This window comes from Syngnathoides biaculeatus, chromosome 5, assembly GCF_019802595.1.
Source record: "Syngnathoides biaculeatus isolate LvHL_M chromosome 5, ASM1980259v1, whole genome shotgun sequence".
NCBI lineage: Eukaryota > Metazoa > Chordata > Actinopteri > Syngnathiformes > Syngnathidae > Syngnathoides > Syngnathoides biaculeatus.
In genome coordinates, this window is record NC_084644.1 from 4,474,603 (window position 1) to 4,497,210 (window position 22,608).

The 22,608-nt window shown below is 46.3% G+C and overlaps 2 long non-coding RNA genes across 2 annotated transcripts in view; both read left to right on the forward strand.

Annotated features, from left to right (window-relative positions):
• Nucleotides 1-19,790, forward strand: part of LOC133500984 (uncharacterized) — a 45,835-nt gene extending 26,045 nt beyond the window's left edge. Inside the window, exon 3 of the long non-coding RNA XR_009795066.1 lies at nt 19,355-19,790. This is a non-coding gene — a long non-coding RNA (uncharacterized LOC133500984). The remainder of the gene's footprint in view (nt 1-19,354) is intronic.
• LOC133500983 (uncharacterized) lies at nt 217-12,607 on the forward strand. Its single transcript, XR_009795065.1, has 3 exons — nt 217-427; nt 1,335-1,506; nt 12,296-12,607. It is a non-coding gene; the product is annotated as an uncharacterized LOC133500983 (long non-coding RNA).
• Nucleotides 19,791-22,608: the final 2,818 nt, after the last annotated feature.

A 22,608-nucleotide genomic window follows, 5' to 3' on the forward strand; every position in this document is an offset into this window, starting at 1 on the left:
CTCTATTGTCATGGCCTCATATTTTACTTTTTGTCATCTACATGGAATAACCTGAAAAGTTGCAATAACAGGTACTGGAGTACCTTAGTATCTGATGCCAGTGGAATTGTGTCAGTAGAACCATGTCAAGCCAAGCTTGCTAAGCTAAACCCGACAGTAGAAAATGGGCAAAATTTGATGAATCAGTTTCTGTTTGTAAAAAAAAAAAAAAAAATGCTTTTGCGGCTGTATCAAAGGGTATCAGAGTAAAGATGGACCATAGAATAAATGAAAGATAAAACAAACGCATGCTACTAGTTCATCTTCACAGTCCTCTAATGTATGTGGCGCTACAAAGGCGATGCGGATGTGGAATGTGCGTTCTGGGGAAGGGGCGTCGGGGCGACGTTTGGGTTCTGAAGGCGGCGAGAGTGACCGCTTTAATGAGGTAAGATTACCACACCACAAATGATGAAAAATTCATGGTACAAGTTGGCGCTGGCGTATAGCCGCCGCTCAGAAATTTCATTTGCTGTTTGATATGCTTACTTGGCAGCACACCAGGCAGTTTTGTGTGACTGGAAGAATGGAAATACACACCACCACACAAACACACATACACACACACACACACACTTAGGGCTGAAAGTTGAAGCTAAGCTATTACCGTGAAAAGCCTTTAGACACACAAAACATACTTGTGCGGACGTGTGTGTGCATTCTCGCATGGCTGCCTCCTGTGTATTGTAAGTGCACATGAGCTGTTTGTGTGTCTGTTGGCAGCGGCGTGTGTAACGTTTGGGCGCAGGTGAATGGATGCGTACCGAATGTTAAATTTGCCCATCTCATTGGCATTGCAGCGCTCGCGCGGCTAACTCCGATAAGTGCATTTACGGAAAAGTCGGCGCGGCTTTATCTCGTCATTCCAGGTTCGATCGCAGATAAAAGGATTGGGCTAACAAAAAGTGAATGTATAAAATCAAATTCCAAAAAAAAAAAAAAAAAAAGTAAAAGCAGGGCGCCCGAGTTTCAGTTTCACAGCGCATCGCCACCGCTCATCAGCATGGCCTCGATCACCCCCGGACTCTCCGGGACCACCGAGCGCGCCTTAAGATAACATTTTCCCAGAGAAACGACTGATAATAGGTTTTGCTGCTGATAGTTGTCTCCCCACCGCAGGCTATCGCGGGTAAAATTCGGCTTGCATGTAAATTCAAAAAGCTTTTGTAAACATTTTATCCCACACTGCTGTCACCAAACACTTCTCTAGCCTGAGCATGCTCTTTTTTTGTTGTTGTTTTCTGGTTTTGTGGCTTCAAACCTCTCCGTCCATCCTCTTTATGTTTGAAAATAAGGCTCCAGCAGAGGTTCCTTGGGGTGATGGTGATGGAATGTGTTTTGGGGGCCAGCAGCCTTTCCCTTTCCAACCTGCATGCAAAATCATCCCAACGGGGAATCTCTGGCTCCTGTTTGCGTCACCAACAGAGAACCGAGACTACCATGGTAACAATGTGGCGCTTGGCAAATGTAGGTCTGCAAAAGAAGCCCACAGTTAACACAAACAAAATTGCAGAAAGGACACTGATGTACAACCAGTCACAGTGGAAGTCTGTCTTTGTTTTCTTGTTTTGGTTTTCCTTGGTGTTCTGACAAGATTCTGACCAGACTTTCAAGTCATCAGAAAAAAAAAAATGAGTAAAACTGCAGTGAACCAGCTTGAAAACATATCCAGAGTGAAAGCTTGCGTCAAGCAGACCTGGAGGAGCTTGTCCTTGCTTTCATCTGAAGTAGACTTGACTATTGTAAAGGTCTTCTGACTCAACTCCCCAAAAATAGCATTAAAAACTTGCATCTCATTCAGAATGCTGCAGCCCGGGTTCTGACCAGAAGAGAGGACAGAGCATATAACCCCAATTCTAAAGTCTTCAAAATGGTTTCCTGTCAGCTTTACAATAGAGTTTTCTTGTTCTGCTACTGGTCTATAAATCACTAATTAGTTTGGGTCATGACTACTGTAATTTCCGGACAAAAAACTTTTACTTTTGTTACACGTTTTCAACCCTAACCCTAACCCTAACCCTGGGCACATGTGGCTTATATACAGGTGCGGCTTATGTATGTACAAATTCTTTTTCCTTTAAAAATGTACTGCGTGAGGCTTATAATTGGGTGCGTCTAATAGTCCAGAAATTACAGTACATAACAGAAATGCTTATGGAATGCAAACCCAGTAGAGCTCTGAGATGGACAGACTCGGGTCAAAGAATGGAGCGCAGAGTCCAAAGTCAATATGGTGAAGCTGCATTTAGCTATTAAGCTGCACAAAAATGGAAAATGTAAGTTGCCAACAGAGGTGACGTCAGCCCCAAGTGTGAATATTGGTAAGTCTAGGTTAAAAACTCTTCTTTCTTCTCGTACTTTTAAGAGTACTTCCATCTTTAAATATTTCTTGCACTGTATGCTGGTTTAATTAATTGTCTTTGTTTTGAATGTTTTTAAGATGTTTGTTGTCAAGTGCTTTTAATCACAAAAAGGACATTGGGTTACCATGTGTATGAAATCTGCTATAAAAATAAATTAGCTTAACTTGTGTTCGAGGGTTCAGCAGAGTAATGCTCATCTCGCTCCCTCCGGATTCTCCCGGCCGAGAGGTTATTCCAGGAGAAACCCCCTTGACGATAATTCCTCAAGGCTGAAAAACTTGACGATTGGTTTTCAGGAGGGCAAAAAATATATCCAAGTACAAGCCTCAGGCGGCACCTGAGCTTTGTATGCCACTGATGCATATGTGAGAGTAAAAGTGATTATATATCCATCCATTCATCCATCCATCCATCCATCCATCCATTTTCTACCACTTTTCTGGATCATGTCGTGGAGGAAGTAGCTTCAACAGGGATACCTGGACTTCTCTTTCCCCAGACACTTCTTCCAGCCCTTCCGGGTGGATCCCGAGGCATTCCCAGGCAGGCCGAGAGACATAGTCTCTCCAGCGTGTCCTGGGTCGTCCCTGGCATCTCAGTAATAGTTATCCATCCATCCATCCATCCATCCATTTTCTACCGGTTCTCCGGGTCGGGTCGCGGGGGAAATAGCTTCAGCAGGGATACTCAGACTTCCCTTTCCCCAGCCACTTCTTGCAGCTCTTCCGGAGGGATCCTGAGGTGTTCCCAGGCCAGCCGAGAGACATAGTCTCTCTAGCATATCCTTGGTCATACCCGGGGTCTCAGTAAAAGTAATCCATCCGTCCATCCAATTTTTACTGCTTCTCTGGGTCGGGTCGCGGGGGTAGTAGCTTCAGCAGGGATACCCAGACTTCCCTTTCCCCAGCCACTTCTTCCAGCTCTTCCGGAGGGATCCTGAGGCAATCCCAGGCCAACAGAGAGATATAGTCTCTCCAGCGTGTCCTGTGTCGTCCCCGGCGTCTCTTTCTGGTGGGACATGCCCGGAACACCTCACCAGGGAGGCGTCCGGATCAGATGCCCCAACCACCTCATCTGGCTCCCCTCAATGCGGAGGAGCAGCGGCTCGACACTGAGCCCCTATCTCTAAGTGTCTAGCCCGGACACTCTGCGGAGGAAACTCATTTCGGCCGCTTGTATCTGGGATCTTGTTCTTCCGGTCACGACCCACAGCTCGTGTCCATAGGTGCGGGTAGGAACGTAGATTGACTGGTAAATTGAGTGATTATTAACAAAAAGAAAGAAGTTCCAGGACTCATCCTCTAAGATTCAAGCCATGGATTGACTTACAGTATTTAAGGGAGAGGCTCAGTCTTTACCAGAAAACAAATGTTAAACCAAATGGATTGCCAACCTTGAATAATTTACTCTGGCCGCAAATGGAATAACTTTGAATCAAAAGCCCACGGAGCTAAGCGGTTATTTCCTTGTGTCATATTTTATGGCTTTCATTGTTAATGTCAAATGTTAAAAAACAAAAAAAAACAATGACGCAAATATGAGAGGAAAAAAAAACTAAATCCGACTTGAATCAAGTCATCCCCTGCATAAGTAGGCAGAGCAAAATGCACACCAAAAAAACAGCTAAAGTGATTCCTGTGCTAAAAATTAACAATATAGTTGTGCTGCTGTGCATGTGCGTGCATACAAAGCTCTTAGAGCAAACTCAATTATAGTCAGTGCTGTCTGTATTTTCATTTCCCTGCCTAGTAGAGTGCTCAGGAGATTATGGTCTTGGTAATTTAGAGTATTTCTACTGAGACTGAATGTTTCACCCTGCTTTCCAAATGTGTGGGGGGGTTTAATTGATTTCCACTGCACTTTTAGTTATTTTTTTGCAGTGACCCAAAGTGTTACGTTTTCATTAGCCGTCAAAAATAAAAATAAAAAATGGAAAAAAAAAAATGCACATTTTGTGTATCTGACCCTGGCTGCACGCAGCCAAGTCCATAATCTGTTCAATCCGGTACATTGTCCCACTCAGGGGTGAGGCGGGTGCTGTTTGCGCAAAGAGAAAAACACCATTTAGTTTCCCACATGTTCGGCGTTGATTAGAGATGGAGGGGAGAGACTCCAATCCGCTCATTTGGCAACGCGGAAAACCGCGCAACTGTCTTCCTAACGCGCTGTGGTTCTGAAATAAAAATGCATTTTTTCCCCCCCCCCCCCCCCCACCACCCTTCATTACAACATTTCGATAAGATAACTGAAGGGGGAATCGGGAATGAAACCAAGGGAAGTCATAAAATGTTTAATTAAGATGTGGATATGTTTGGAAGGGAGAGTAGAAAAATTCATTCTTCAGCATCCCTTTATGGAAGGTGAGGGAACGGAGAAGAAAGCCAGTGAAATAAAGCCAGGAAATGGAAAGGCGAGCTTCATTCCTTACCGAATATTAAAAAAAAAAGAAAGAAAGAAAGAAAAACCTCCCAGTGACTCTTTATCCAATAATGAGCATTAACTTTTCAACGCGCAAACTCGCAAGCCAGACGTCTGAGAAAAGGTCAGCATTCTTTTGTCTTTCTATTTTCTCCTGCCTGGCAGTCTTATTTTGCTCATCAGTGAACATTTTCAAACGCTTGCTGTTGCACGACTGGGGATGTCTGACTCAGTGTGAAGCTGGAGGAAATTTGCATCGGCTGCCGAATCCACGCTGGGTCGGCGCGCGTGACGTAAACCGAGTCTAATCAGCCCGAGCGGCTTGAAAAGTAGCCACGGGTAGCTCTTCTGTGGCAGGGCCGCCATAGGAAGGGGTGTCGGCGGTGGGGGTTCAGACCGAGTAATGAAAGGCAGAGACTGATCCAACCCTCCTGTTTGTCGCGTGCGTTTGATTGAATTCCGGCGTCGGTGTGTTCTAACATTCAAATTACATTCACGCTGCTCAAAGTTTCATTCGGTGGCGCCGTGACCGCACGTAACCTCGCCATGTGGATCAAACGACACTTTCATGGAGTTGGACAGCCAACCAAATTAAAACCGACATACACCTTCTTATTCGGTCCATACCGCCGCCTGTCAAAGGGTCATTTTCATATAATTGGATGCAGGCCGAATTTTATTTTCAAGCTCAAATAATGTTACCGACGTGGGTATTTGACGTTTTGACAGTTGTTATTATTCAAAACAGAATGCGTCAATGTTTCTAAGAAAATGATAGTCCAGCAAAATTATCAATACTTCTCCACATAAATACTCAAGTACAGGTAAAAAAGTAAAGTGGATTTAAAGTACTTTGACGATGTTGTTTTTTCACTTGAGTAAATTAACAGGGCGCCACGGTGGAGCAGATGGAAAACGATGGCCTCGCAGTTCTGAGGTCCCGGGTTCAATCCCGGACCCGCCTGTGTGGAGTTTGCATGTTTTCCCCGTGCCTGCGTGGGTTTTCTCGGGCCACTCGGGTTTCCTCCCACATCCCAAAAACATGTAACATTAAATTGGACACTCGAAATTGCCCCGAGGTGTGCTTGTGAGTGCAACTGTTTGTCTCCACGTGCCCTGCAATTGGCTGGCAACCAGTTCATGGTGTGCCCTGTCTCCTGCCCGTTGACAGCTGGGATAGGCTCCAGCAATCTCCGCGACACTTGTGGGGATAAGCGCCTAAGAATATGGATGGATGGATTTGCAACATGGCTTTTGAAGACGTTAAAATACATTCTTGTGTCTTCAAAGTTCTTTTTTGGGGTATTTTACAAACGGTCTTGCGATGTTACTCAAGATATCTTTACCGTCAATGGCACTGGAGGGAGCCTCATCATCGTGTGGCAGCCATTTTGCATTGACACCGGCAGACAGTAAAACAAATGGTGCGAGTTCTGAGACATGTAAAACTCCTTGAAAGTGGCAGCACAACTGCATTATCTCGAATGTATAAAGACAGGAGTGTCATGGGTTCAATGAGTCGTCGGGATCCTTTCTGTGTTTGTGCAATTGCTGTTGGTCTTTCCCGTGATGCAAAAAGTCTACCATTTGCTTTGTTCTATCAACAAAGAATCAAAATCAGGAGGAAAAAAAAAATTGAAAACATGACTTCGAACTTGACTGTTTGAACCAAGACAGCATAAATGTTGGACATTTCTTGACCTCCATTGATCCAATTCCATGAAAATGACCAATAATAATTTACTTTGAGAAAAACTAGACAACACATCCAATCCATTTTCTGCAGCTCTCATCCTGTTTCGGGGTCGCGGCCAATCAATCACAGAGCACAAATAGTGACAAAGACGCACTCGCGCTCGCGTTGTCACCGAGTAGGAGGCAAACCCACGCTGCCTGACCCCCCCCCCCCCCACACACACACACACACAGTCAGGCGAGTGAACAATCACAGCATCGGCGACTGCCTTTCATCAAAACGCTGTCATTTCCTTTCACTGGACACGTCATTATTTTCATCATTTTTGAAATGGCACCAAATTGTCTGTCTTTGCACACGATCCGCATGCGGCATATGCCGGCTTTCTGTCATTAGGAGTCATGCATTATTCGCTGAGAAATTGAGCAAAATGACGGGATCTTGTAACGTTCATAAATTAATCCTTTTATTGGATCTCGTTAGATTATGAAAATGGTCATAATGTTGTCACTGGCGAGTACATAGACAGTAGCTAAGAATGTTTTTCTTGCAACTATTGATTAGTGGATCCAAGACGTCAATCAGGGAGTTCCACTTAGGGATCGCAAATAAACGCTTACTTTCATAATCGGTTTTAGCAAAAAAACGATTTAAAATCGGTACCATTGTGGTGTTTACATACTTCACCCGCGGGACTTCGAGTTGGGGTGCGGGGTTCCGCACGGACTGTTTTTGTTGTTGTTCTTCCTGAGTGACGAGTGCACAGAGTTCCCCCCGTTATGCGAGTCGTGTTTTGATGTCTGCCAATAAAAAGGGTTTTGTTCCCGTGTCCGACACTCCGCCTCCGACTACTTTTCGCGGCGATGGGGTAGTTTGTATACAATATTGACAAAGAAGCTTGTTCAATGTGGCTTTCAACAACGCACTCATGTAAGTTAAATTTTTGGTAAAAATGTTTCATGTTAACATTCTTGAAAAAAGTGGAAATGATATTGAAAAAAATAGCGCAATGTGGAATACCGGAACCGGAAGAAATTATTGGAAATTTTACCCGATTTCGAAAGTCCGATTACGGTTTCGGTTTTAAACAATCGAAAACTGGTTATAACCGATAAATTGTAACCGTTTGCGATCCCTAGTTCCACTCCATAACATCGAGTTTGTGCGTCATCAATTGAATATTAAATTGCAGTTTTACATTATATGCCAAAATTAGGGTCTCTGTTTTATGGTCTGTTTAAACGACTTTGGGCTCGTACGAAAGTTTCACTTAGGGTTAGGGTTAGAAGGACTTAGGGTGAGGACAACCCTCACCAAAAAGTTCAGTATGTCTCTTTACTGGCTTCGTTCAAATTGTACAAAAGCATATTCACATTTAAAGACCAAAATAACAAACCAAAATAAACGTTATATAGCATTTATTGGCTCCTTTCTGCAGTTGGTTTAAATGACAATCGCCAGAGCATTCCTCACTGGCTTCCGCCGGCAATTGTTTCCCCGAGTTAATGGTCTACGTTTAGCCCATCTACAATTTCACCGTAGTTTGAATTGATCGCAGATGTTTGCGCGGACACGCACGCACCGATCGCCGCCCGCGTTGACGGCGTACATCCCCGCCTGTCAATTTACGCCGGAGTCACATCGGCATGCAGCGTACATTTGTAGAGGACTGATTCCAATCTCAGGATATCCAATTACATGTGTGTTGATTTTTTTGTTTGTTTTTTTTTCTCTTACGCTGCCATTATATACGGTGCCACTTGGGAGCAAACAATGGGAATCGTGCCTCTTGAATCATGGCATGTACCGCACATTCCGCTTTGATACGTCTTTTCAAACATTTGTGTCTTCAGTCAACTCTTGTCTTAATGGTCTTTTAATGTAATATTTCGAAGGGGTAGGAAAACAAATGCTGGGGGAAAATAACATCATTACCTCTGGAATTATTATTGCTGTTGTTGTTCTTTCCATCACAATATCATGTAATACCACTTCAAAAGCAATTCCTGAGCTGGGCCTTCAAAAAAAAAAAAAAAAAGCTGGCAATGTGTGAGGGTCAAAAGTTAGGGTATGAGGGTCAAGTTATGCCTCGTGACCATGTTCTAGTTCTTGGGAATTATAGACTCAAAGGACCTGAAGTGGGAGACTAACATCAACTCCATCCTCAAAAAATGTATGACTCCAAATTGGATCTTGGTTTCCCCTGCCCAGACTCGGGTCACCGGGGCCCCACTCTGGAGCCAGGCCTGGAGGTGGGGCTCGAAGGCGAGCGCCCGGTGGTCGGGCCTGCACCCATGGGGCTTGACTGGGCATAGCCCGAAAGGGTAACATGGGTCCCCCTTCCTATGGGCTCACCACCTGTGAGAGGGCTCCATAGGGGTCGGGTGCAATGTGTGCTGGGCCCCGAGGATGACCCAGGACACACTGGAGAGACTATGTCTCACGGCTTTCACGCTGGCTTTCTTGGGAATGCCTCTGGTTCCCTCCGGAAGAGCTGAAAGAAGTGGCTGGGGAAAGGGAAGTGTGGGTATCCCTGCTGAAGCTACTTCCCCCGCGACCCGACCCGGAAATGTGGTGGATAATAGATGGATGGATGGATGTACTTGCGGAAGCACCGCCTGTCACATGAGCTGCTGAGACAGTTCTACAGAGCGATCATCCAATCAGTACTGTGTACCTCCATCACAGTCTGGTTCGGGGCCGCCACAAAAAAAGACTAACTCTGAATGCAACGGACAATCAAAACAGCTGAACGGATTATCGGCACGACTCCACCCACTATTGAGGACATGCAAAGCAGGAAGGATCCTTGCGGATCCTCCGCATCCTGGGAACCAGCTCTTCCAGCTCCTTTCTTCGGGAAAGCGCTACAGATCAACACAAGTCAAAACTAGCAGGTATTCGAACAGTTTTTTCCCTCTGGCACTTAAGTCATGAAATTCTTGATCAGCAAAGTTACTATTTTCTGCCTTGCGCTATTGTTGGGATACTCACTCACATCCTGCTGGTCCAATCATTATTAGTATTAGTAGTATATTTTGTAGACTATCGCACGATTCGTCACTTTAAACTGCTACTTTTGCACAATTGTCATTGCACTATCACGGGAACCCCGAGTGGATAAAGGGACTCTGTTCAATCTTTTACACAATGTGGGACGTCGACATACTGTATTTATCTCTTACCTGTTCTAAACAAAGAAGATTTTACATCTTGCACGATTCTCATAAGGAATAGTTCCTAAAAACTGAAATTTCTCTTGTTCTTTGTTATTGTTGCGTTGTTGTTCTTGTTCTGTATGTCGTACCAGGGGAGCACCGACCGCCGGAGAAAAATTCCTAGTGTGTTTTTACACACTTGGCTAATAAATCTGATTCTGGTGTTGAGTAGTCGTGGCCTTTCGGCATTTTTGTTAGCGGCCCTTCTTGGATGCAGTACACGCGGCGGCAATGGTGCAATGCAGGCAAACGCGCTTCCCAAAGAACTTTTCATAACTTCCGTGCCGTGGACATCAGCACGCTCGGCATCTTGACTCCGTGAAAATAAGTCGCGGGCTAAATGCGCCGAGGCTTGAACCGCTGCTTCACTATCTCTAAGTCTCTCTATCCTCTTGTCATTTACCTCTCATCCCTGATTTCTTCGCTAAGCCGACTCCAGCTGGATAACCCCGTAAACGCTTGGAGCCTCAGTCAGGTCACCGCTGCAGAATATGCTTAATTACAAGCACGGATGTGGCTAGCATGGATAACGTGTTTACAATCAACGCGGCACAAACACGGTCGAGATATATAGCGGTGGGGAAGTCACACTTTAAAAACATCTTGCAAAACCAACAGTTACCATTAATGATTGATGGAATAATTTACTAGACCCTTTGGATTGGCTCGAAAAGATATCGAAGAAACCTAATAGCAGATAGTTGCTACTTTAGTGCTGCTTTTGTGTATCACGATTTAATCTTTTAGTGACTTATAAAGCAATTGCTGTGACATATGGAGCTGTGGAAGGTTGGGACGGGAGGGGGGGACTAACACAAAGTTAATCTGCCCCTGATTCCCATGGCTTGGCCATACTTCCCCTCCTTTTAATAAACTAGGTCACAACTAAGCACAGCCAATGCAGGAAACGGGAAGGGGGGGGGGGGGGAACACGAACTAAAATGAAGTCCGGAATATAAAAGAGCCAAAAACTGACCTCCCAAAAGAAAAAAAAAAAAAATGGTCAAAATCAGAATTAGATCAGTTCAGTTGGACGTTTTTGTACCAATAGACTTATTTCACGGTCCGGCAAAGGGGTTGGAAAACAGCTCCGCGGGCCAGGAACGAGATGTCGTGTCACTCTGCCCTTCAAACACAAAAGACGAGCAACCGCCGCGGAAGGAAGGTGCAACGCTGACAGCGGAGAAAATGAAACATGGACGCTATTACAGGAGGGTGAAGGTGTCAGCGGACTGCCACACTTCTTCTGTGTTCTACAGAACAATAAATGTCTCTCTTTGTTCAACTCTTTTCCATCATATTCCCAACATGACCCCCTTGATTGTCCCCAAACAAAAACGTGGCCACGACTATTAGCTGTTACGGAAATGACACGTTTTTAAATAGATCATTTTTGCGCTATTAAATTTCACTGAGTGGGACCGCTAGAAAATAATGTACAAGCTAATGGGATGCATTTGGAGAATGGTAATAGCCAGAGTAGCCGGTATTACTTTGGAAAAATATGACTCAAGTAAAAAGTAAAAAGGTTGTCCAAATATTTACCTGAGTAAGAGCAATGTAATGTACTCAATTGAAAGAAAATACCCAAGTAAAGAGTAGTTTGTGAGTAACTTTCTCCTTTTTTTTTGTAAAAATCAGAGCATCAAAATCGGCAAGTAAAAGTAGCGAACGGCGTGTCGATCATTGAGACGCAGCAAGAGTATCGATACTTCTCCACATAAATACCCAAGTACAACTAAAAAGTACAGTGCATTTAAGGTACTCTGACAAGTACAGTTTATCGATGTTGTTTTTACTTGAGTAAATTAACAGGGCGGTACGGTGGAGCAGATGGAAAGCGCTGGCCTCACAGTTTTGAGGTCCCAGGTTCAATCCCGGCCCCGCCTGTGTGGAGTTTGCATGTTCTCCCCTGCCTGCATAGTTTTTCTCCGGGTACTCCGGTTTCCTCCCACATGCCAAAAACATGTAACATTAAATTGGACACTCTAAATTGCCCCTAGGTGTGATTGTGAGTGCGGCTGTTTGTCTCCATGTGCCCTGCGATTGGCTGGCAACCAGTTCAGGGTGTACCCCGCCTTCTGCCTGTTGACAGCTGGGTTGGCTCCATCACTCCTGTGGCCATTGTGAGGATAAGTGGCAAAGATAATGGATGGATAAATGTAACGGAATCAATGTCGCGCGGTACGTACGTGCGGTACGACCTACTTCCTGGATTGGCAAGTCTAACAGAAAAAAAACATAACCTCATTTTGTGCTTTGAGATGAATGCAATAATGGAGTATAGTAATGAAACACGTTGTCATTAATACGACCACGACGGCGTCTTTAAGCACCCATGTTGACTTGCGTCGTCTTCCTGTCCTCTCCGGGGCTTTTGTCGCGCTTTGTGGCGGCACGCCGAGTCTCCTCAAAGCTTCTGTGGCACCTTGGATGTGCCTCTCCAGGGGAAAAAGACCCAAAAAGAAAGAAAGTAGCACGGGAGAGCAGAGGGATGAGGCAGATGAGGAGAAAATGAGTTTGGTTTTCATGTTTGCAGCCTTCCCTTTTGATGTACACAGCAAAACAAGAGCAAGCCCACAGCAGGCCGTCCCAGCGGCCGCCGCGGCAGTCGGCTCGGCAGCCGTTCGGCGCGCTCGGGCCTGCGCTCCGCCTCCGTTCCCGCCCGGTCCTGCCGAGCTCCTTCCCTTCCCCGTCCCCAACCTCGGCGGCTTCTCACGACACGCAACCTGCCGTCGCACGTGCCAAAGCGCGGTTGGCACCCCGCGACGGAGCCTCGCGATTCTGCCAAGCCGTCATCTCCTTGCGATGCCAACGATTTTGGAAACAACACCATGAAACTGGCGTGCTGTTTGACGAACAATATTGCCTGCTTAGACTCAACTTATTACAATAAAAAAAAGGAAAACAGCTCATTTTGTGTGTAATACTTGGGGGGGGGGAGGCATCGGGACAAAAAGTAGACAATATCTGAGACAATATTACATTGTTATGACAATCATACAAAGGCTGAGAAGAATTAATTAGGAATAGTTTAAAAATCAGGTAATATCTTAATAAAGGTACAGTATACACGTATATGTCACGTAAAGGAATCGTTTTAATCTAATAAGATTTTGACTTTATCATCACAATAATTTATTTTGTTATGGCAATTCTTAAAATGTTTTTTTTTAACAGCTTGACCGTATTTAACTAAAAATATCACTTCTGTAATTTTGTTCTCCAAGTATGATTTCATTCTTGTGCTATTGTGACTTTTGTTGAGTTTTGCCAAATGTTTCAAATCATTCTGAGACTTTATCTGCTCACAATTCTGAATTTTGCTTCAGCGTTCCATGACATTATTCTTGTGAAAATATGACGTATTACATTTTTACGCTCATTGTCAAAACTGGAGGAGTTCAAGGATGTTGTGGTCTTGTTCACGAGTGAGGGAAGAGTGGACCGGTGCAGTGATGAGGACTTTGTATCAGTCCATTGTGGTAAAGAGGGAGCTAAGTCAAAAGGCGAAGCTCTCAATTTACCAGTCGATCTACGGTCCTCCCCTCACCTATGGGCATTATCTGTGTGTCGTGAACGAAAGAACAGGATCCCGGATGCAAGTGGCTGAAATGATTTTCCTCCGCAGAGTGTTCGCTCATCCGGGAGGGGCTCAGTGTCGAGCCGCTGCCAGATGAGGTGGCTGGGGCATCTGATCCGGATGCTTCCCGGAGGCCTCCTTGGTGAGGTGTTCCGGGGACGTCCCACCGGAAAGAGACCCCGGGGACGACCCAGGACATGCTGGAGAGACTATGTCTCTCGTCTGGCTTGGGAACGCCTCAGGAATCCGGGAGGGGATCAGTCTCGAGCTGCTAATCCTTTGCATTGAGAGGAGCCAGATGAGGTGGCTGGGGCATCTGATCCGGAAGCCTCCCGGAGGCCTCCTTGGTGAGGTGTTCCGGGGACGTCCCACCGGAAAGAGACCCCGGGGACGACCCAGGACTTGCTAGAGAGACTATGTCTCTCGTCTGGGTTGGGAACGCCTCAGGAATCCGGGTGGGGCTCAGTGTTGAGCCGCCGCTCCTCCGCATTGAGAGGAGCCCGATGAGGTGGCTCGGGCATCTGATTCGGACGCATCCCCGGTGAAGTGTTCCGGGCACGTCCCACCAGAAAGAGACCCTGGGGACAACCCAGGACACGTTGGAGAGACTATGTCTCTCGTCTGGCTCGGGAACACCTCGGGATCCCTCAGGAAGAGCTGGAAGAAGTGGCTGGGGAAAAGGAAGTCTGGGTATCCCCGCTGAAGCTACTTCCCCTGCGACCCGACCCGGAAAAGTGGAAGATAATGGATGGATTATCAAAACTTAATTTTGGCCAAAGTACTTGTAGAAATTCTTAGCGTTAAAATGACTTCAGCCATTTTCATCCTATTTTGAATTTACACTCATAGAATTACTTGGTCTTTCGTCTTTATTCATAGAATTTTTTTTTTATATTTTTAGTCCTTTACGAGTAAGGAAAATTACCGGGGTTGGAACAGCTGACGGCACACAAACACACGGAGGCGCGCACACAATTGCGAACCTTTGTATCGGCGCAGCTGCGACGCAAGCGCGCAAACGTCACTCTCACTTTCCCATTACTGAATTCCTAATAACGACGAGCCCTGCGCCAAATAAAAATAATTACAGCAAAGACAAGAATGCTAATTAGGTGAGGGATGCTAATGGCGCGCATACACGGCCAACAGTGTTGTGATCATCCCCGTTATTGTTCTTCATTGTCTTTCATCTCTGTTAAGAGGCCATGAAAATCAATGGCAGGCTCTCCGGCAGCTTGGCAGCCGACTGACAACGTTGACGGCCTTCGTCACGCAAACACACACGCGAGCGACACGACACGGCGCACGCAATCAGCGGCTGATGTGCGGGGAGATTACCATCGGGGTGAAGCTGGCTTTTAATTGATCTTGGTCACAGTTTAACGCGAGGCGAGGATTAACTGTTATCAGCGGAAGGGAGAAGAGCTTTGCGAGAGGAGATATCACAGTCCCCGACGTTAAAACCCGCTGCCCTTGATGACAGGAATTCGGCGATGTGACCCACAAAAGATGAGAGGCTGCCTGCTGCTGGGGAAAAAAAAAGAAGAAGAAAAAGGGAGAGAGAGAGAGAGAGAGAGAGAGAAAAAAAAAGTGGAAAACTGGCCAGTGGTGAGACAGATGACATCAAGCAAAATTGAATCCCAATTTCCCTGCGTGACGTTTGGGTTCCAATCGCAGCTATTTCGAGCGTCGTGAGGGTTTGAAGACTCGTTTTTGTTTTTGTTTTTTTCCAATCCTGAACTTGTCATCACACCGTACAAGTCATGCAAGCGCCTGATTATCAGCAGGTGAATCACCAGCGAAGGTCGAGTAAGTGTTGCCCAGGAAGAGGAAAACAACTGAGAAATTAGATCAAACGACTGGGCGTCAACGTTTATGACTCTGAAAGTGTCCGGTGGGGACAGATCCACTCGTTTGGAGTGGCTCCTTTCAAAAAGGGCTTTGGCTCAAAATGCCGTGGGCAAAAAAAAAAAAAAAAAAATGGTGCCAGCTGGTGACACTTCAAACATCACAGATAAATACCTGCATCATTGGACCTAAAGTCCTAACCAAAGATTCAAAATTGGAGCAAATAATAAACAGAAATTGGAACAGGGAATGGCAACATACAACAAAATACAGGTGGGGTGGGAACAGAGTGTCAGGGGCACGGGGCTGGACACATATGCAGGACTCCAAGTGGAGGACATGATGTTAGACGTGGTTTTATCCAAGATCAAGGTCATGCAAGGCTGAGGCATAATATTATCAACCAAAAGCAGGATCCAGAAACATGAAACGGGGTCTGATAACTGTGAGGCAAAACTTGAAACCATTAACAAAACTAGACTGGACTACGATGGCGCAGAATTGCCGTGACGAGGATAGTTAAACGCGACACTGGCAGTGAATGCAACGCACTGGCACAAGGATTGGCAACGCCAATGACAAAATTCCAAACTTAAATACACGGTCTGATTAGGGTCCACATGGAAAACGGCTCTGGCCCGTGACACCGCCCACAGCAGTGGCCTGGCCACGCCCCCACTTGGCAGTGGTTCAGCCTGTCATGACACAGAACCCAAATTTGTGCAGGAGTTGGTACATGTAGTTGCCTACCAATAACCTACCCCAGCACCATAGTCAAGTTATGACTACAGTAAATATTTGAATGAAAAAGATATCCATCCATCCATTTTCTTAGCCGCTTATCCCCATGAGAGTCGCGGAAGTGCCGGAGCCTAAGCTCGGGCAGGAGGGGGGGTACACCCTGAACTGGTCGCCAGCCAATCGCAGGGCACATCGAGGCAAACAGCTGCACTCACAATCACACCTATGGGCAATTTAGTGTCCATTAATGTTGCATGTTTTTGGAATGTGGGGGGAAACCGGAATGCGGGCAGCGCGAGGTCAATTCCCGCTCAGTGATGGTGTCCATATATGCGACTGGCTGCCGACCACTTCAGGGTGTAGTCCACCTTTCTCCCTCTCGCGTGACCCTTGTGAGGATAAGAAAATGGAAACTATTCTCTGCGGATTACACGATGGCTGGACTTTGTTCAAAAGTTGTTTAGTGTTGAGCACAAGTTGGGAGTCAACAAACGTTGAGTTTGGGAGACTCGACTGGTTCTGTGATGCCGTGAATCTTTCCGTGACAGTCCCGCTTTCACGGCGCCGTGTTGCAGTGACAGCACGGCTGCTAGCTTCAGGGGCTGCAGACAAGAAAAACAAATCATCCCAGACCTTGCCACTTTCTCTTCTCATTCCTCCTCGTTGGATGCTTTTCTCATCCGGCGCTCTCCGCTGACAGTAGACGATAGTTCAAGAGGCTCTTAACAGTGTCCCTCACCCGACTCCACCCCCGGCTGCAAGCTTTTCGTCCCCCCACCCGCCACCCTTGAGTTCCCAAGACAACAATTACGGGGCAAAAAGATGGACGAAAAATCACGGACGGCGCGATGTTGCGTCTGTCCGCCGAGGAACGGAATTTGATTTGCGGGCCTTGCGTCATTCGTAACTTGCGCAAATGGACGGCGCAAGCACGGCGTATAATGGGGCTCGTCGGCGAGATATACTGCGCAACAAGATAGCGTCAGCAATTAAGCGCCTTTTCCGAACACTTAACTCCCGATTCGCGACATTATTCAACGGCGTGACTGACGTGCTATCGACTCTCCCTTTTGTATGTGCTAATTAAATTAGAAATGTTTTATGCGCTCCAGCATGAAGCATCCAGCGCTATTGTTAAACACACACACACACACACACACGCTCACACACCTTTATGAGCGGCAAACATCTCAGCCCCAACTCATTCAGAGCTATAAAAAACATATTTATGGAAGCATCAGCCCATTGAGCCACAGAAATGTTTGCCATTTTCTCCGCGCACTATGATTCCATCCAACCATCAAGATTGATTCTGAGAGCTCCAACTGTGCACTCCCCCAAGCGCCCCCCCCCCCCCCAACCACGTTTGCTCCACCCATCCAATCAGAACAATGTTTTATGCAAGAGCCTGTTTCTCTCCCCGTTGCCGTTGTCGTTTCTCAAAAGGCTTTCACTTAGTCGAGCGGGCACTGAGGCGACGCTGCAAATAAAAACACCGGTCTAATTTACACGGGTGTCGAAACTCGAGGCCCGGGGGGCCAGACCCGGCCCGCCGCGTGTTTTTGTGTGGCCCGCAAAGGCGACAACTTCCATGGTTTTTGTTCAGATCTGGACCAAGATTTCAAATTGCCACATCATAAATGATAACCTTGAGATATCCCAAGCATTTTTTGTGTTACCAAGCAATAATCGTTGAAAAACACATTACCCTTGATTTCGGATTCCAAAAATAGTTCATACATTTCATGTGTCGATAAGATGAGGCGGGGAAAGATTTTTTTTTTTTTTTTAATGGTTTCGTCGTAACGGCCTTTTGTCGAATTTGACAAAAGTTCTTAATTAACACTTGTCCACAAAGTACGTTGCGACCGGCTTATGCATGATACTAAATGAGAATTCAAGCATGTTCATATTTGCAAAATAAAAGTATTATTTCGATGTTAACTGCATATTTATGACACAATTCATAAAGTTATAAAGTCAGACTTGAGAGATATCATTTTAACAGTAGTTATTGTGCATAATATTCACAGTGCTTAGCATGAACTTGTATAACCATCCATCCATTTTCTTTTTTTTTTTTTTTTTTGCCGCTTATCCTCACGAGGGTTGCGGGGAGCGCTGGAGCCTATCCCAGCTGTCAACAGGCAGGAGGCGGGGTACACCCTGAACTGGTTGCCAGCCAATCGCAGGGCACATGGAGACAGATAACAGTCGCACTCACAATCACACCTAGGGGAAATTTAGACTGTCCAATTAAGAACTTGTATAATCATTTCACAAATTAAAATGCCTCTTTGCCATAATCAAGAATGGGGGAATAGAGTTGTGCAATTATGGTACAGCAATTACGGGAAGAAAGATGAAATTTACTGGGACAAGACAAAGATTCACTACTGACCTGCTGATGTACAACTTGAGTGAGTGGACAAAAGACATTTTAACGCAACTGTCAAAAATGACACTTTTTGCCACATTATAGATCGTGAAAAATACTGGAAATATTCAAAATTAGGAATTTTGACATTAAACTAGTGTAATGTCCAATTTTACATCTTCACATCTCAGATTATCAATACTGTATACGGTGTACTAATACTAATACAGATTTTCTTTACGTTTTTTTTTATTTTTAATATTTCCAGGAACACCGTTTATGTCACGTTATGTTTATGTCATGTTGTGCTGTACGGTGGGTGAGATGCAGTGCAATTTACAGGAGAGGCACAGACGGTCCCCAACCTCCAAGTTCCTCTCAGTGGTTGTTCCCACAGAGCAAAGACGATTTTTTTGTAGAAGTACTTGAATGTCTTGAAACTCTGTGGAAACTCACAGCAGACTTATAATTATGCTAAAACTTTTAAAAGTACCCTTTAACGAGTTTACTTACATTTATTTAAATTGTGTGGGAGGGGATTTTCTGGGCGGCACGGTGGATCAGCTGGTAAAGCGATGAACCTCACAGTTCTGAGGTCCCGGGTTCAATCCCGGACTCAGCCTGTGTGGAGTTTGCGTGTTCTCCGCGAGTACTCCGGTTTTCTCCCACATCCCAAAAACATTAATTGGACACTCTGAATTGCCCCTAGGTGTGATTGTGAGTGCGACTGTTGTTTGTCTCCATGTGCCCTGCGATCGGCTGGCGACCAGTTCAGCGTCCCTTTTGAGGATAAGCGGCAAAAGAAAATGGATGGACGGATGTTTTGTCGTGTACTCAAGTAATTGACGCCCTACTGACATGCATTTTATGTACAGAGAACAAAAGACCAAGATCTCTAAACAGTTAGCATTCGCGATTACCATTACAGTGCTAGCAATTCTAATTTTAGGTTAAAAAAAAATGTAAAAATTGCTAACATTTCCCTCACTCATACATTATTTTATATGTCCATTATGCATCTAACAGTGACTTTTGAAAAAAACACTTACAAATCTTCCTCTGTTGTTCCAGCACTCCACGTGACCCTCGTGAAGAAAATGGATGGATGGATGTTTCAGATGGTGTCAACCACCGGCGGGACTCTGGCCATGACTTGAAAATGGCTTTTGATCTTCACTTAGTCTTGCAGATCATTTCATGGGTGGAAGAACGAGATGTGGGGGCTGACTGTGATGCAAATTAGCAGGAGTGCAGAACAGTTCGCTCACATACGCAGACGACGAAAAATGAACTTGTACCCCGCCTCCTGCCCGTTGACAGCCGGGATAGGCTCCAGCACTCCCCGCGTCCCTTGTGAGGATATGCGGCAAAAGAAAAGGGACGGATGGATGGGATTTTCTGTATTTTGTATTTTCACCACTCACGACTGGGCGTGGAATGTATCACTTATACTTGCATTATTGTTACATACGTGTACTGTATTGTTGCAACTTTTGTACACCCTCAGCAATTGTTCAAGGCTAAAAAATGTAATTGTACGGGTGATGCGAGCGGTGGTGCCGCAGGTGTCGGTCTCCTGCATTTTATTGCCCCGCGAGGCCCGACGCAAGTCCCGTATGGTCGTCCGCGGAGAGCCGGATTGCGGGACGCTGGCAGCGGAGCGATCCCCGCCGACAATCGTGCCTGGCAATCGTCGGCCTGTCATTCCTTAACGGCCACGCCGGGCCAGAAAGCGACACACGCGGCAAAGTCGCGTACCTGCGGGTTGGCGGGAAGCCACTCTCGTGTCTGCACGCGCTTTCCGTCCTTTTGGGGGCGGGAGAGCAGAACGCTCGCAGTATTAATGCGAGGATTGGTACCGCACGTGCACATAACACGGATGGATGTGTACCCCGCAAGTGTGCAACTGGCGTCAAGCTTCCCCGCAGCGAAGGACTCTCTGGGCTCGGCACTACTACAGTCGTTACATCCACGCTCTCGCGCAAGCAGATGGCGAAACAGATGATCCCCGCTCATCTCACTCATGACCATCCATATTTATTTCATGGTTGCCGGCCCACAGACTCCCCGTGCCCATCACTTCTCCATGAGTGCCTTGGCAGGGAGGAGGCTGCCGACGCACACAAGTGTTTGGAAAACAAACCGGGCGTGAAAAAAAAAAAGGAGGCAAGTCAGAAAGAAATCAAGTGCGGGGGAAACACGAGGGGGAAAAAAGCTGCGAAAGGCAAAAAAAAAAAAAAAAAGAAGGGGGGGGGGAGAGAATGCTTCTCGCCAAACGCTCGCCAATCAAGGCTTGCCATTGATCAAAAACGCAGCAAATCCATGAGTAGTTCTGAGCTACCGGTTGTGACGAAGGTGCCGGTCGATGCTTGTTGACGTGATTTATTCCGCTTCTTGGGGTGCCAATAAATGAAAGGTCCTATTTCGTTTAAGTCTTTGCTCGCAAGGCTTTGAGGTCTGGTGAAATGTGTGGAAATGAACAAGCCAATCTTAAGACAAACTCCCGGAAAAAAAAAAAAAAAAGACCGTACAGAAGCAGCCCCCCCCCCCCTCCCGGAGCCCGGCCAGAGCTAAAAAGCCGCAATTTGGTCGGCGGTGACGCTGTTAAATGGAACCGGCTTTGACAAGAAGCCATTTTGAAATCCACGTGACCGGCTCAATACACACTGGGTGACATCAGCGCCGCGCCATTTTTTTTTTTTTTTTTTTTTTGCTGAGGTAGGAAAGTAGGCCCCCTTTTTACCTGATATATTCATTATTTCCTGCCTCGCTTCTCTGTTTTAATGTGCAGATGCAGGGCATTAATAGCTTTTTCTGCCGCCATCATCGCATCTCACCTCTGCACTCGGCTTTTCTTTTTCCTCCGCTTGCTCTTTTCTTGCGCGCGTCCCGACACAACACAACAACGTCGTGGACGACGGATGAAATTTAGGTTAATCATAGGAAGTGACATAGAGGTGTCCCTCCGGGCCGAGCGGCTGAGTGAGCAACTCAATTAAGAGCAAACAGCCTCAGACAGGGCCGCCCGTGTTGGGCTGGATCTCTCAGGGCTGGAGGGGGGGCGAGCTCAGCAAAGTCTTTCCTCGCGTCTCTTCGCGCTCCTTGGGCATCCGGGACTGGCACTGGCCCCTCACAGCCGAGAGGGGCCGAGGGTGACCATGTGCTCCACTTACTCAGTCGCCGATGATTCAACAGAGCCGAGGCGGAGCGAGGGGGCCGCGAGCGGGACATGTGACGGCAGAACTGCTCGGGTCCCTAATCAGTCAGAAAAGGGTTAAAGGGATTCGGGGAGCGGTAGTTTCGCTGCATCAAAACGGGCGTCTATCTCCGACCATTTTCCCCCTGGGGGGGGCGACTCGCAGGAATCAGGGCACGGGTGGTGATCAGGGCAGCTTGTCGCTGTACAGTTAGCGGGGCCACGGAGCGCCCAGAGGCTCAGAATAGATAGCTGCCTTTATCGAGGCGAAAGAACAGGCCCACGAGTCCGAGTCCCGTCATTTCCAGTCGCAACAAGCCCTGGAAAAAAAAAAAAAAAAAGAGCTGCTGCCCCCTGGCAAAGCTCTGCCATTAATTTGTTTTACCCAAGAACAGGTAAGATATTACCAAAATTAAAAAAAAAAGTATGCTCTGCAGGATTAAAAGCGGTAAAAACGTGTTTTGTTGCTCATCTCTCGAGCAAAGTTGTGTTAACTGCAAAAAAAGGGAGGGGGGGAGGACGACTGTTGAGCAAGGCAAACGTTTCTTTGCGCTTCTTCTTCTTCTTGTTGTTGTTTTTTCCCCCGTTCATTAGCATACAAGTTTGAGCAGCGGCAGCGCGGTGCTCCGGGGCACACGCACGAGAGTGAGTAACAAGCAAAGTTGGCAACATTCAGCTGTCAGCTTACACATGGAGATGCTCGGGCACGAGAGGAGCTCACGAGCTCTGCTGCATCTTCATTATGACTAATAAGTGTACAACTTCCACCAGAGCAGCATGCCCTCGCAATTAGACACAAAAGACGGTGTTTGAGTAATGGGATCTGGCATATCGCTGCGTTTTTTTTTTTTTTGTTTGTTTTTGGGAGCGGAGGGGTTGTCATAAGATGCATATTGCATGTGTACGCTTTGCAAAAGTACAGCTAAATAAATGTTTTCGGAGTGGGAACGTCAGCGGGTGCCGGAGGTGTCAGGTTTACCAGTTAGACGTTTATTAGACACGACACAAAAAGAAGCGGAGGCACCAACTACACTCACTGCCTTTTACGTTTAAACTATTAACGTTGGAATTGTATTTTCAATTTATGTTCATACTGATCCTTCAAATGCAGACCAGTTGATCAGACTGC